A 14,750-nucleotide genomic window follows, 5' to 3' on the forward strand; every position below is an offset into this window, starting at 1 on the left:
CATAGTGTGACAAACCCTGATTTATATAATGGGCATAATCTTAGTAAGTCCCTTATGGTGTCCTGATGAATAAGAGAAAGAATTAAAGTTCTTAGCATTATTTTGATCTTTACAATTTTTATTCACATAAAGGTTTTTATACACTAGTCATCCTGGGAGTTAATATATATTTTTCAGCCATGGTGTTACTCAGAATGGTTTTGTGTACCTCTTGGGGAAGTGGCCTAAGAGACTGGATTAGACTCTCCTACTTGCTGAGAATTTGGCCAGCAGGAAAGAGAAGCATGAAAGCACTAGATGGAATCAAATGACTTAGCTTTGTAGCCAGTCCCTCAGTGTCACGGGGCTTGGATAATTCTAGGTTTCAGACAGGCCAGCAACAACGCTAAAGGAAATCCAATTTAGTGGGCTGAACAAGATAGCAGGGGTCACTCCCATCAAGAAGTGTTCACATTAGTAAGGCACCAATGCAACATATCCTCATTATGAATACACTCAGAATTAGTCCACTGAGCAGAGATTTACAGCAAGGATTCAATCCAGTGTGGTCTGACATGCTAAACTAAAAAAGGCAATATTCGACAGAGAACAGAGATTGACGTTGGCTGTGACTTCATGTATATTTAGTTACTGGGGCTCAATAAGACCTCCTGCCTGCCCAGTTTACAGCAGTAAAACTCACTCCATTGGTTTTATTGGGCTTGATTGGTTCAGGAGAGATGGTAGGATTTTAACATTAAGTGTGTATAGTCTGAGTAGCTCACTCTCATTTACACATAGAATATCTAATTTAATCTCTACTCAATGGTTGGCAGTATGTATTACTCCCATTTTATAGAAATAGTAAGTGGTAGAGTCCAAAACAGTCTAACTGTATCTGAAATCCATTCTCTTTTTTGAGGAGAGATTAATTTTTTTTCTCCCAAATGCCCCTGTCAGCTCTCCCTCTCTTCAAGTTTTAATAACCTAGCTGCTAGGTCCTAGCAGGAAGTTGGCTAGCCCACTGAGCTGATTCAAAGGAAGAACCCAAGATTTCCAGGTAAATGCAATGCTGCTTATTCAGGCTCACCTGGATTTTCTCATTTTCTAACAAGGCATTCCCCTGGTTTAAAAACTTTCATAGCTGTATAATCCATGGGCTGCCACTTGCTGCAGTCCTGTGTGATTTGGGGAATAAAGCCCTGTTGGTTATCTCCTACATCTCTATAAATATGTAAAGTATTATAGTCAGAAAGCTAATGAAGCATGGCTTGGTGCCGTCTCCACAGTAGATGTGGAGAGTTGCTGAGAGCACGGTGTGCTTCCCAGCTTGGAAAACACCCTCTATCCCATGATGGTGGCCCTGAGGCTGAGGGTAGGCCAATAGGTTACCATATTTGCTTCCAACAGTTAGATCTGTGCTAGGTAGACCTCATTAGGCATCGGACGCCATCTGTGACTTAAAAGACAGGAATAGATTCAGAGTCTGCTTCATTGCTCCCTGCTCTAGATCACCATGACCAGGCTTCCGGGCTCTGCCAAGCTCTGCACACCCAGGGGCCCATGAAGGCTAGAATGGGAAGGGGTCATGGTACAGGGAGGGCATGGCCAAGCTGGACCAGCAATTGACATTCTCTGATGACTTGCCTCCAGGCAAGAAACACTTTCTAAACAGATGTGGCATTATCAGTAAAAAAAAAAAAAAGTGAATCACTGGTTTTTGAAAATACACTCAACTTTCCATCAGCCATGCTAGAGGTGCAGTTGAAATTACTTTCCTACACTCTTTTTAGAAAGTTATATTTTAAAATCATTGTCATTGGGAGAAGCAAAGAACATGCACCAAAAATTATAGAAATAAAATATGGACAGGTGTATCAGGTTGCTAATACTAATATTATTTTTCTGCATTATGTAATAGATGTGGTACTTTGTGGTTTAAGTTTTTAATTCTTTACAATTTCTATTCTCATTCTTATTAAGTATGTACTTTTATATTTTTATTCACACTTTTCTAACATTTTCCTTAAAGAGGAGTCCCCAAATTAAATATGCTTCAGGCACCACGAAACCAGAATCTGCCTGCACCCAATGGTGAGGCATGCAGTGCTGCCTGCCTCCCTGACAACTATTGCAAATTCTTTAATTTTTAGACCATAAATCTTTCTTTCTCAGTTCGTGTATTGCCAGAGGTGTGTTTGTGTCAGTTGTCCATGTTTTCCTTGCCTTGGCCATAAATGACTTGAAAATGGGCAATTTGAACATGCATATGGAGAGCATTTGAGTAGCTATGGCCATAGGCAAATTATGCAATCTCTCAATATCTCTTTTTAAAAGTCTATTTATACAGCTTGTGCTGAGCATTAAATGAAATTATGCAAATAAAGGCCCTAGAATAGTTTCTGGCTTTTAGGAAATTGTTAGTCCGTGTTAGCTAATATGTTTATCAACATCATTTTTGTTGACCTGATCTATGAAAGGCAGGGATTAGTTTTTGGTGTCTCATTCATTGGGTATTTACATTTCGGACCAAATCTTAATCATGGGGGTAAGTTCATGGATGGAAATGATAAAAATAAGTTGCAGCTGGGTCTAATGGAGATGGAATGTGCCAGAGTGCTGTGTGGCACTAAAGGGCCCATTCACTGGCTCCAAAGGCAACACCACCTTTTCCCAAATATGTCTCATACAGTAGCAACTTCATGGACTGTTGATCTTTCCAAGGTGACTACTTTGACAAGGTTCATACAAACACAATTCTGTCCATGGATGTATGAGGTTTGTTGTGCCTAAAACTTGGTTCTGCCCAGCTCCCTTGATTAGAAGGCAGGAGGGGTTGGTGTTCACTCAGCCTGGAACATCTTGGTGCACAAGAAAGCACAAGAAAGATGGGCAGACGGACACACAGGGGGTAAGAAGAAATGCAAGCTGTTTTGAGTTCCTGGGAAAAACACTGCTTTATAAATTCAAGGCAGCCTTCTATATGACTTCCTTCGTGATGCTTTGTCAAAATGGACTTTGAAATATAAAAGACCAAAGAAGCCCAGGCATGCGCTGTATTCAAAGGAAGGCATATTCAATTATATTTTGTTTAAAATTATATGTCTGAATTCATAGTTAGTAAGAAAAATACATTCTTTTCAAAAGATTAGATAAAACGCCCACATTTGCATTAATACGAAATAGCAAGGATCTCAGTACTGGTGATGATGTGCATATCATTTGTTTGACTGCTGTTTTCTATAAGGCTTAACTAATTGTTAGAAATATATCTCAGGACATTGAATTAATATATTTCTCTCTTTTAGAAGTAATGAACCTTTCAGAAGTTACATATTTTACCAAACAATTTTTCCAGGAAATTTTAAAAAATATATAGAGACATAGTTTTCATATTTTTAATGACACCGGTGAATCTACACACACACACACACACACACACACACACACACACACACACATATATATACACACACATATATAACATATATATACATATATATGTATATATATACATATATATAACATATATATACATATATGTGTGTATATATATATATATATATATATATATATATATCTCAAATACACAAAAAGCAAACAAACCAATATTCCATTACTAATCGGGCAATTTAAACATTTTACTCATCGGGCAATTTTATATTCATTTTTACAAAAAGCAATTCAATTTCCAAAAAACAGAGATAATTGTTTCTTTGAAATAGAGAATAATTAAAATTATAATGCACCATTTAAAATAATGTTTATACTTTTTTCAGAATATAGTTTGCGTTTGGTATTCATAATTAAGTCTCTAAAAGCAATCAGGAAACTCCCCTACTTATGGTAATTTTCTAAATTGAATGGATCTGCAATTCTCAAACTGTTATGTGTATGACTCAACAGAGAGCCCCAGGTGAGGCTCATACAACTAAATTTTAAGAAACATTTGTCCTAACATTTGCCAAATTTGAACAGTTAACCCCCATAATTTTTTCTTTTCTCTCAGTTTACCGTATTTTTCAGGTTTATTCAAGTATAATTGGCAAATAAAGTACTGCCTTTTACCTCTTTGGTTAAATTTATTCCTAAGTACTTTATTCTTTGTGATGCTATTGTCAATGGGCTTGTTTTCTTAATTCCTCTCTCTGAGTTTGTTGTTGGTGTAACAAACACAGCCTACCCTTGTACAGTGTTGATTGCAGGTTGATGAGCAGCCACCCTCTCAGGCAGCATCTGGGAAAGGATGCAGTTCATCCCTTTCAGGGAGAAACTGGGAGGGCGATGGAGTGTTTGCCTCTTTTCTCTGTGCTGGGCCCAGGTGTATGGGGATGGGTGGGAAGGTGGGCAGGTCTCCTGGGGACCCCCACCCATCAGGTGGGAGCCACGAAAGCTGGGCTGCAGTATGTGTGTTCAAACTCCTTCCAGGTGATGCGGTTTAATCATTGGAGCAGACTGTAGGAGGAATCCGGGAGAGGTAGCCACTGGCTTCAGGGTCACAGGGGAGGATGGTGGCCAGCCTTGAGATGCTTGCTAAATAGAAACCTGGCCCTCAGGCAGCAGCTTTTAAAGTATGCAGATGAGCCTTGCAGGAGAAGACCGGCAGTTTTTACCACTCCCTCTGTGCTGAGCCCTGGGAGACAGCTGTGGAGAGTGTTTGGTGCGCCCTGTAAGTACTGCTTCTTTATGTGCCGCAGTCCTGGGTGATTTGGGGGATAAAGCCCTGTTGGTTATCAGAACCTGGCAGTTGGGGACCTGTGCCTCTAGGCAGCAGCCCTTAGAGCTGGGAGGCAGTTGTTTGGACAAGCTCCTTCCTTCCAAGCAGGTATTGGCAGCTTGGAGAGGTGGGGAGAGGTGGGGAGAGGCGGCCTTTGGCTTCCCTGGTCTCTGGGGACCATGATGGCCAGCCCCCAAATGCCCGCTAAGTTAGAAGTCTGGCCTTCCCGAGCAGTTTGCAAAGTACACAGAAAAACCCCTTTCCAGGAAGGACACGGAGTGGGTGGTTTTGCCTGTTCCCTGAGCTCTGAGCCCTGAGGGGATAGCTGCGGGGGGGGGGGGGGGGAAAGGGGGGGCTTGTGTACCTGTTGAGAATTGCTTCTTGCCCTGGCTTGTGTGGCTCAGTTGGTTGGAGTTTTGTCCCCTACACTGAAAGGTGGCAGGTCAGGACATATCCCCAGGTGGCGGGTTCGATTCTCAGTCAGGGTGGGTACAGAAGGCAACTGATGGATGTTTCATTCCCATATCCACATTTTCTCTTTCTCTCTCTCAATTAAAAAAAGAAAGAAAGCTACTACTTAAACAAATTTAAAAAAAATTTTTCTCTATTTGCTGTAATCTTGTGGGTCCATAAACACACTCCTCATTGGCCTTCACAGCTAGGGGAGCCCATCTCTCCAGTGGGAGTCTTAAAAGTTGGGGTCCGGACACTTAGGTGTGGAATCCAAACCCTTTGCTCCTCAGAAAGAATCTGGAATTGAGCCCCTTCCCTCCCCCCATTGTATGGCACTGAGATGGGGGAGGGGGGGGGTAAACGGCCAGAGTGTGTCTGAGCCTTTCCTACCCTTTTGGTGAGTTTAGTTCTGTGTTTGATGTGTAGGCTAGCTTTGATTCTTTTAGGAGAGCGTTGCTCTGCGTATGGCTGTGCATTCAGTGTGCCTGTGCGAGGGCAGCCCAGGAGCCCCCTATGTGGCCCTGCTGCTCCATTCTCCCCCCGCCCCGCCGCCCCATATCTTATTTGACAGAAAAGTATATTTACTTTTCCTTTAGAGGTTAACATACACATCACATCACTTATGTCATGGGCATTGTTCCAATAGTGTTGGAAACAAACTACAAGACAGGCACAATCTTCTAAGAAATAGATACATGAAAATTATTTCAACAAATATGTTCAAAGCCCTTTTTCTCATAAAATGTGTTCCGCAACATTTGGCTGTTTCTTGTATTGGATCTGTTGTGTATAAACTGCTCTCTTTAAAATCATACTAACGGAAAATTAAAAAAGAAGTCAAAATGATTTGGGTAAGGATAATTATATATTGGCATGGGTAGGAGATGTTGTACTGAATGGCATGAAATATGGAGGCAAGATGTTTGTTTTGAACCTCATCTACCATGTTTAGAAGTGAAGAGTCTGTCAAAACACTCTTTAAACACTGTTTAAGTCCATGACAGTTGCATCCCATGGTCAGCGAAGAAAAAGCATATATCCTCTCAATGTTGCCAACATGCAGCTCTCAGGGGCTCACACTGACCTCCTGGCGCCCAAGGGAGGGTCCCAAACCCTGGAAACCACATGAGGCAGGAGATAGAGAGCTGGTGGGAGACAGCCTGGGGCTGTGCTCAGTGTGTCTTGCTTGGAGCAGGTGTCTTTACTGTAACCACGATTCAGTGGGCTCAGCTCACTAGACTGCAAACATCCCCTCCTCTGCCTGGCCCCAGTTTCCTAATCTCTTTTTCCCTTTTCATCTCAATTTCTTAGTCCTGACCTAACTGACCATTTATGCTACCCAAGCACCATGTCCTGTTCCCTATGTATAATTCACTTCTAGGGGGTATAAAAACAAGGTCAGTCAACCAGATGCTCAGCGAGGTCATTTGTGTAGATTTTAGTAATTTTCTGTGTGGGTTTTTGACTTGCTGGGCTGTAGTTGCCAAATCAGGCCTGGGAGAATGGACCTGGTGAAGTGTCAGTCCCCTTTTAGCCCCTTACATGCTGCAGTTGAATTCCTGAGCACCTGCTAAACCAGGAGCAGCTGTCAGCTTTATATTAGGGCTAATCAGGCCCTTAACCTTTGTTTCTTATTGAGATTCCAACAAGCCTGAGTCATCGCCATCTGAGATAAACACGTGTTCCCTATTGATGACAGGTTATCAGAGTGACCATGGCAAATACCTGGCCCTCCCATCTTCATTTTTCTGTGAAGCCTGTAGGAAAGACCACAAAGTAATCTCAAAATTCATTCTGAGCCCAACATAGACTCATAGCTCTTCCTAACTATCCACTATAGCAAACTACTACCAATATATTAGAAGAGGAAACAAATCTTAAATCGTAACAACCTATTTTTCACTTGAAGTATGTTTTATCCAAAGACCTCTTTAAGGAACTTATAGACCCTCTCACTAGGTCTTGAAAAATGCCATAGGAATTAGAGAAGTTGGGTGAGGATACACTTTTAATGTAAAAAGTTATGTCCTTTTAGACAATTCAATGATTAAAAGGCCCTCAGTATGAATCAGAACATTAACCCTCTTTTAAGATATGTCAAATTCAGGATGATTCCCTTCTCTGAGATTGAGTTTTATATGATTCCTTTAAGAGCATAAAGAGAGGGAAAATGTCGGGGAAATTAGAGATACAGAATTGCCAAAAGGAATAGCCTGTCCTTTAATTCCCTATTAAGTATGATTCTAAACAATATTCTATCATAGCAGTGTTTCCAAATTGCGTCTGAATGGAGATTCGTTACTTGTCCAGTAAATTCTGAACCTGGGACTCATGGTGTTCTTACAGTAATTGAGGGTGGGGACACAGAAAAGTGTTTGGACCCTATCACAACTGCAAGGTGTGACCTGTGGGGCCAGTGGAATCTCTTTCTGAAGTGTGAATTATTTTTTAAAAAATATGTTTTTATTGATTTCAGAGAGAGGAAGGGAGAGGGAGAGAGAGATAGAAACATCAATAATGAGAGAGATTCACTGATGGGCTGCCTCTTGCACACCCATATTGGGGATTGAGCCTGGAATCTGGGCATATGCCCTAATTGGGAATGGAACCTTGATCTCCTGGTTCATGGGTCGATGCTCAACCACTAAGCCACACCACCCTGGCTCTAAAGTGAATTTATTCTGACTGCTTCCATTACTGTCATGTTTGTGGATCCTTGGTGATTTTCAGTTATAACTTTTGATTTATGTCATTGAAGAGCAAGCTATCTTCAAATTCCTAATAAACATAATTAGCCAAGCAAATACAACCTATTTTTAGAAGCAGAGAGAAATTTGTCAAAGTAGAACTGTGGACTGACATTATTATTTCCATTGTTTTATGTGCTGCCTGTGTTTTGAAAAGGGGTATTAAGAGACTTTGCATTTGTTTAAAAACAAAACTCATCATCTGTAATTCCTTTGCATTCTATAAGAAGGAAAGATTGTGGCAAGACAGAGGTCTTAGCACTCACAGAGGTTTTATGAGGATCTTCTTTTAAGGAAAATCCCAATACTTGTATGGAAGCTTTCCATGTTGCCTGGTTTATGGTGAAGTTTAGGATATCAAGTGCCAGATGAGAAGCTTAAGTTACTGAGGGCACCAGTTGTCACTCAGCCCTGGTGGTCAATGTGGTCAGCTGGAGAAAGGGTCACCTACTGGTGAATCAAAAGAGGAAAAAGAAATCTGTGACTGAAATTTGGTTTGAGGGCCATCAGATTGCCACCAGCGGTAGTCTCTGGAATAGTAATCTAGTTAGATTTTGTAAGTTTAGATTTGAATTTTGGTTCTCCCAATTATTAGCTATGAGACTTTATCCATGAACAAGTTCCTTATTTCCCCCAAGTTTCAAGGAAACAATTTTATTTGGCACAACTGACTCTCTGTGAGGTTGTTAGATAATTGTGTGTGTGTGAGGGGTGGGGGGGGGGGGCGGGGAGAAATAGAGAAAGCATACCATGAACCACAAAGTTATAAAAAGATGAAATATCATTTAGTCAAAAATATATATCAGTTGTTTAATATACATAAATTATAGGTAATGATGCTATCATAAGACACAAATATATGTAGAAGATATGGTTCATATTATCAGGGAGACAATACTTACTTGAAGAAATAAAACTGCTATACAGAAATAAAAATACAAAAAATACAAAAAAATATTATTTTAAGTATAACTGGGCTGCTGCATTTTTCACTGAAGTAGAAAACAGATTGTATTTATTTTCATATCAAATAATCGGAGCTCTAAGACGAAATACTTCTGGCTCCTGGGTTTGGCTCAGTCCTTACAGCAACTCTTTTATTCGTCTCCACAGCCTCTTGTCTACACACCCACTCATGCTGAGTAAATGGCTTGGCAGGAGGAACCCAGCATCTATCGCGGTGCAGAGATCAAAGCCAACACCACACCTAAGCCAAAGGTCTTTAAGAAAAAACAGACTTAGTGATTTACTTGCTTTATTTTGAGGTAATAGCTGGAGAGTGAATTCTGGTATAACTTCCAAAATGTAGGATTTGATATTTCTGTCACAAGAAAGATATACTGCCAACAGCTTTTAAATAGCCTTTCTCTTAGATGAAAAGAAGATGAAAGTTTGCATTCTTAAAATTTCCCACTAATGAACAAGTACTGAGAAATTCAAGATAGGGGAGTAATGTATACCAGAGAAATTATCTTGCAGGAAGTTGGGCCTGGGGATTAGCAGGTGCCTAGCTGATTTGCTAAGAAACCTTTTAGGCAGTAGGACAAATTCATGACTGCAGGTCATGTGTTTGGAATTTTGTAGCATTTCTTTGGATTTGGTATCATAGACTAAGGCATATATCTAATGGGGAAAAACAAAACAAAACAATTTATTTGAAAGGAGTGCAGCACTGGTGTTTGCCTTACACCTCCAATAATTGCCTGCCAATACATTTCAGAGACCATCTATTTGAAATATCAGTTTTGCTTGGATCGTACTTATATCTAAATATTTTTTACTGTGAATCTTCATTTCACTCAGAATAACAACAGCCCTCAATGTGATGTTCTAATACAATGGCTTTGAATATAATAATAGCCTTGCATTTGAATATAAGGCATTTTAAGCATCAGCCCACCATTTGGATACTCCACGGTTTCACAGAGGAAGGATACAAATCTGTCATTTAGGTGTGGCTTTGAATAATCTTCGCTTTGTCAAAGCCACTCATTCTGCTATAGCGAGCCTGAATGGATAGGGCCAAAGACATTACTGTCCCTAAAAGAAATGTCACTTTCTCCCAGTGTGGTGCCACGAAGTCACACTGAGATAATGGTTTAGCACTGATTCTGCAGCTGCCTCTGGGATTAGTTCCTGCGAGTCTGCCTATAGATGCAACACCATGCAGCCCATACATCTTAAATATGGGAATGAAATAGAATAAATTGCTGTATAATTTTTTAGATCTAAATAATATATGCTAACACTGAATCCACAGTCACTTTAAAATAAAAGATCTCTCCTGAATATAATTCATAATGCATACCAGAACACTACTCTTCTTTATATGGGCTGCCAAAGGAATAGAGACTGGGGGGAACAAAAAAAATGAATAATTAACTGTTTCCAGATTTCTTTAAAATTGAATAAAGGAGATTGACTTTGAGGATTGAATCTATAACCCACTTGGTGCATAACTCGTGCTTAGCATCTCCTGAGTATGTAATTGATACCTTATTTAACACATTTTACTGGGAATTACCAAGACCACCTACTAGTAAATTACCACATTTGTTATATATTTTTTCTTTTTATATTTTGAACGCAGACTTTGAAAAAAAGCAAGGTAACTGGCTATAGGTTCATGCATAATTTTTTGCTTTGAAACGGTTACTACTGCTTCCAGGGGCAATTTCCTTAGGCAAAATATCACAGTATTAAATTAAAGAAGCAGTTTAAAGGGTTACTAGGCACATTATCTAACATGATATTCCTGCCCCTTCTCAATAATTCCAAATCTTTTCTGCCTTGGTTGTCCCCAGTGAGGCAGGGTGGGGACAGCTTCTCTGCTTGCTCCTCCTGCATTTGGTGAGGTACTAGTTTATCACTCGTCCTGTATGACATGATTACAGAGGTGCTGGAAGTATCTGCCCGTCTGTCATTTGTATCTGATTCCATCAACCATTACTGGGCATTACCCCCACCCTAAATCCAGCCCTTTCCTATAAAGAAATTTCCAACTAATGGAGAAAAAGCCTCTAAGCCTTTTTCTCAACCTTCCTAATGCCGCGACCCTTTAATACAGTTCCTCATGTTGTGGTGACCCCCAATTTCATTGTTACAAATTGAACATAATTAAAGCATAGTGATTAATCACAAAAACAATATGTAATTATATATGTGTTTTCCAATGGTCTTAGGCGACCCCTGTGAAAGGGTTGTTCGACCCCCAAAAGGGTCGCCACCCACAGGTTGAGAACTGCTAATCTAAGCAGTTGTGTACTCATTCAGCACATATTGATAATCAAGAGGGTGAAGAGAGGTGCTCAGAGTTCAGAGATCATCATCTCTTTGAAGAGTGGAATAGGTAAGACAACATAGCTTGCCAAGCAGGAGTATTATGAATTGGATTATATCCCTCTGCTGGGGTCTTTTCCACATCTACGAGGGTTCAAGAATCTGGAGAAGGGCTGTGCATAAATGAATGAGAGAGACTAGATAAGAAATATGAGTTTGGAAGGCATTTTGGGGAGCCAGACAGATACTTAGTTCTAGTGACTAAGTTCTCCTCTCCCAATCTCCCGACCCCTGGCTTTTTATTCCCACATTTTGCCCTATAGCAAAGCAGATATACATATCAAAGGTAAGGTTTGGTAAACAATAAAGAATCAGGTGGGGGAACTGCCCTCAGCTGTCAGCAGGCAATAATATATGCAGATCTTCCGCCCTGCCAAAGCCCCAAAGTTCATCAGCCTTCTGATGAACTTCTTGCATAATTATAACCTGCTGGAATTTGCCTCTAGCATCCCTCCTAGAAAAATATATGTTGAAGTCCTAATCTCCCAGTACCTCAGAATGTGACCTTGTTTGGAAATGGAGTCTGTACAGAGATAACCAAGTTACAATGAAAGCATGAGGGTGAGCCTGAATACAATATGACTGGTGTCCTATGAGAAGGAGAAATTTAGCACCGAGACTGGCATGTGCAGAGGGAAGAGATGGGAAGACAAAAGGAGGCTGCCTGTGAAGATGGATGTGGAGATTGTAGTTCCATCATAAGCCAGGGAGCAGGAAGGATTGGTGGGCACCGCCAAAGGCTAGAAGGAGGGAAGGCAGGATTCTCCCCTGTAGGCTTCCAGAGGCTCACACATCTGCTGATGCCTTGATTTGGACTTCTTGTCGCCAGGACTGTGGTACAGTGCATTTCTGTTATTTTAAGCATCCATGTTGTTGGTGCTTGGCGACAGCAGCCCTAGAAAACTAACACAGTGAGGGAAAATTGTTAGACATGAAATGAAAGGGAAGGATTCTGAAAAGTTAAGTATTTCTCAGATGACTAATTATTAAAATAGGTTTTGTTATTGTCCATCAGTGTATTACTGCCTTACTACAGATACTTTAGAAAGTTAAAATTAAAAATAAATCTATCAATTATATACAATCTTTGCTATTTGTGCAAATTTCCTTTTAGTTTCTGATGTATTTTTTTAAAAAAATATTTTTTACTGATTTTTTACAGATAGGAAGGGAGAGAGAGAGCTAGAAACATCGTTTCAGCTGCCTTCTGCACGCCCCCTACTGGGGATGCGCCCGCAACCCAGGCACATGCCCTTGACCGGAATCGAACCCAGGACCCTTCAGTCCGCAGGCCGACGCTCTATCCACCGAGCCAAACCGGTTTCGGCTGATGTATTTTTTAAGTTGCAAACAAACTATATATGCATAGTTATGCTCTACTTTTAAAACTTAACTCATTGTAAGCATGTCCCCGTAAAATGTCTTCATAAATATCACTTTTAATGCCAACATAATAGTCTATAACGTGCTTCAACTATAATGCACTTAACTGTTATTCTATCATTAGACACTTTTTTATGCCTTTATATATCTGGTATAAAACAACACCCTTATTTAAATGTATTGCTAGTCACATATTTAGATCAAATGGTTAAAACTTTTAGGATATTTCAAAAGCTTTGGCAAACAAGTCATTCCAACAATCATTATCAGTATATGATAATGTTTACATGAAATAAAAGGGAATGATTCTGAAAAATATCTACTTGTTAGCAGTAGATATTCTCATTAAAAATCACTTAGGCTGCTTCCATGTCTTTTCTATGGGAAGTAATGAAATTGGGTTGCATATATGCTTTACAAGTTAGTGTTTTCATTCTCTTTGAATAAATACCCTGAAGTAGAATTACTGAATCATGTGGCAGTACAGTTTATAATTTCTTGAGGAACCTCCATACTCCACAGTGGCTGTGCCAATTTACATTTGCATCAACAGAGCACAAGGGTTCCTTTTTTCTCCACATCCTCCCCAACACTGCTTATTTATTACATATTTGTTTCTTCTTAATAATAGCTGTTCTAACAGGTGTGAGATGACATACTATGTTCTTTGGAAAAGTGTGTATTCATATATCTGCCCATTTTAAAATCAGATATTTTTTCTGCTATTGAGTTGTATGAGTTTTTAATACATTTTGGACAGTAGCCCCTTACCAGATATATGATTTACAGATATTTTTTTCCATTTGGTAGGTTGCCTTTTTATTTTATTGATGGTTTCCTTTGCTGTGCAGATGCTTTTTAGTTTGATGTACTCCCACTTTCCATAGCATATTTTTTAAAATCCATAACAGAAGTAGAAATAGAAAAGCCATTTTATAACTGAACCAGAAATGAATCACTGGATGGTGGCAGACAATCAAATCAGATTAAATCAAAAGCAATATGCCAAAAAACTCATGATGGAAGGGGGTAGATACTGAGCAGAGGGAAGTGGCTGGAGAGAGCTAGGAAAGTATTCCAAGCTAGGATGTGATGCATATGTTAAAGAAGACTATGAGTCAACAAGACAAGAGGCTTGGTGGGTGGGGAAGCCCCAGAAAGCATGCAACTCCCTCTCCTTTCCTCAGTTTAAGGCCAAGTAGACATCTTTGTGATCAGGTAGAAGCAAAGAGATTTAGCATATGGGCCAGAGCAGTGATTCCCAAAGTGGGCGCTACCGCCCCTTGGTGGTCGCTGCAGCGATCCAGGGGGGGGGGGGGGGGCGGTGATGGCCACAGGTGCATTTGTTTTAACTTTTTTTGTATTACCTTTCTATTCTGAGTTCAATAAATAGTATCATAATTTCAAACTTCAATGTTTCTAATTTACACCTTTCTTTACTATATTTTATGAAAAAGGTAGAAACATTAATACATATATCTTTCTGTTTAATTGCTATTAAAATATAAAAAAAATTAATTTCCAGGGGGCGCTGAGTAATATTTTTTCTGGAAAGGGGGCGGTAGGCCAAATAAGTTTGGGAACCACTGGGCCAGAGAGACATAGCAATGCCTTGGGTAGCTGGAGATATCCAGGAGAAAATGGAAAATTCTATGACCAGAAAAGTAGCTCCTGATTAAATTATTCCAACACCATCGCTTCTCGGCCTTTTGGCTAAGATCAAGTGTAAATTATTCCAACACCATCCTGCCCTTCATCATAACACACAGCAAAATGAGCACACAAGGAAAAATCTCCAGTCATGTAAGAAAGAATTCCATGGAAACGAGGTCTGAATCTCAAGGAAAAGAACTAACACCTAATGGAATGGTATGATTTGAATTCAAAGAACAAGACTTTAGGGTAGATAAAATTATTAACCTCAAAGTGATGAAGAGAAAAGGCCACACAAAAAAAGAGCCAATAAGAAACCTTAGACATATGCATTTGTTAAATAAAATTCATCAGATAGAATGGGTATCAGAATAGACTCAAATGAAGAGTGATTACTGAAGGATGTATTCCATCTGCTTTAACCTCTGAAAGACATTATAAAAAATAGGCATAATTTTTTTTTTTCTGAAATGTTTGGA

Source organism: Myotis lucifugus, unplaced genomic scaffold (assembly GCF_000147115.1).
Source record: "Myotis lucifugus unplaced genomic scaffold, Myoluc2.0 scaffold_80, whole genome shotgun sequence".
Classification (NCBI taxonomy): domain Eukaryota; kingdom Metazoa; phylum Chordata; class Mammalia; order Chiroptera; family Vespertilionidae; genus Myotis; species Myotis lucifugus.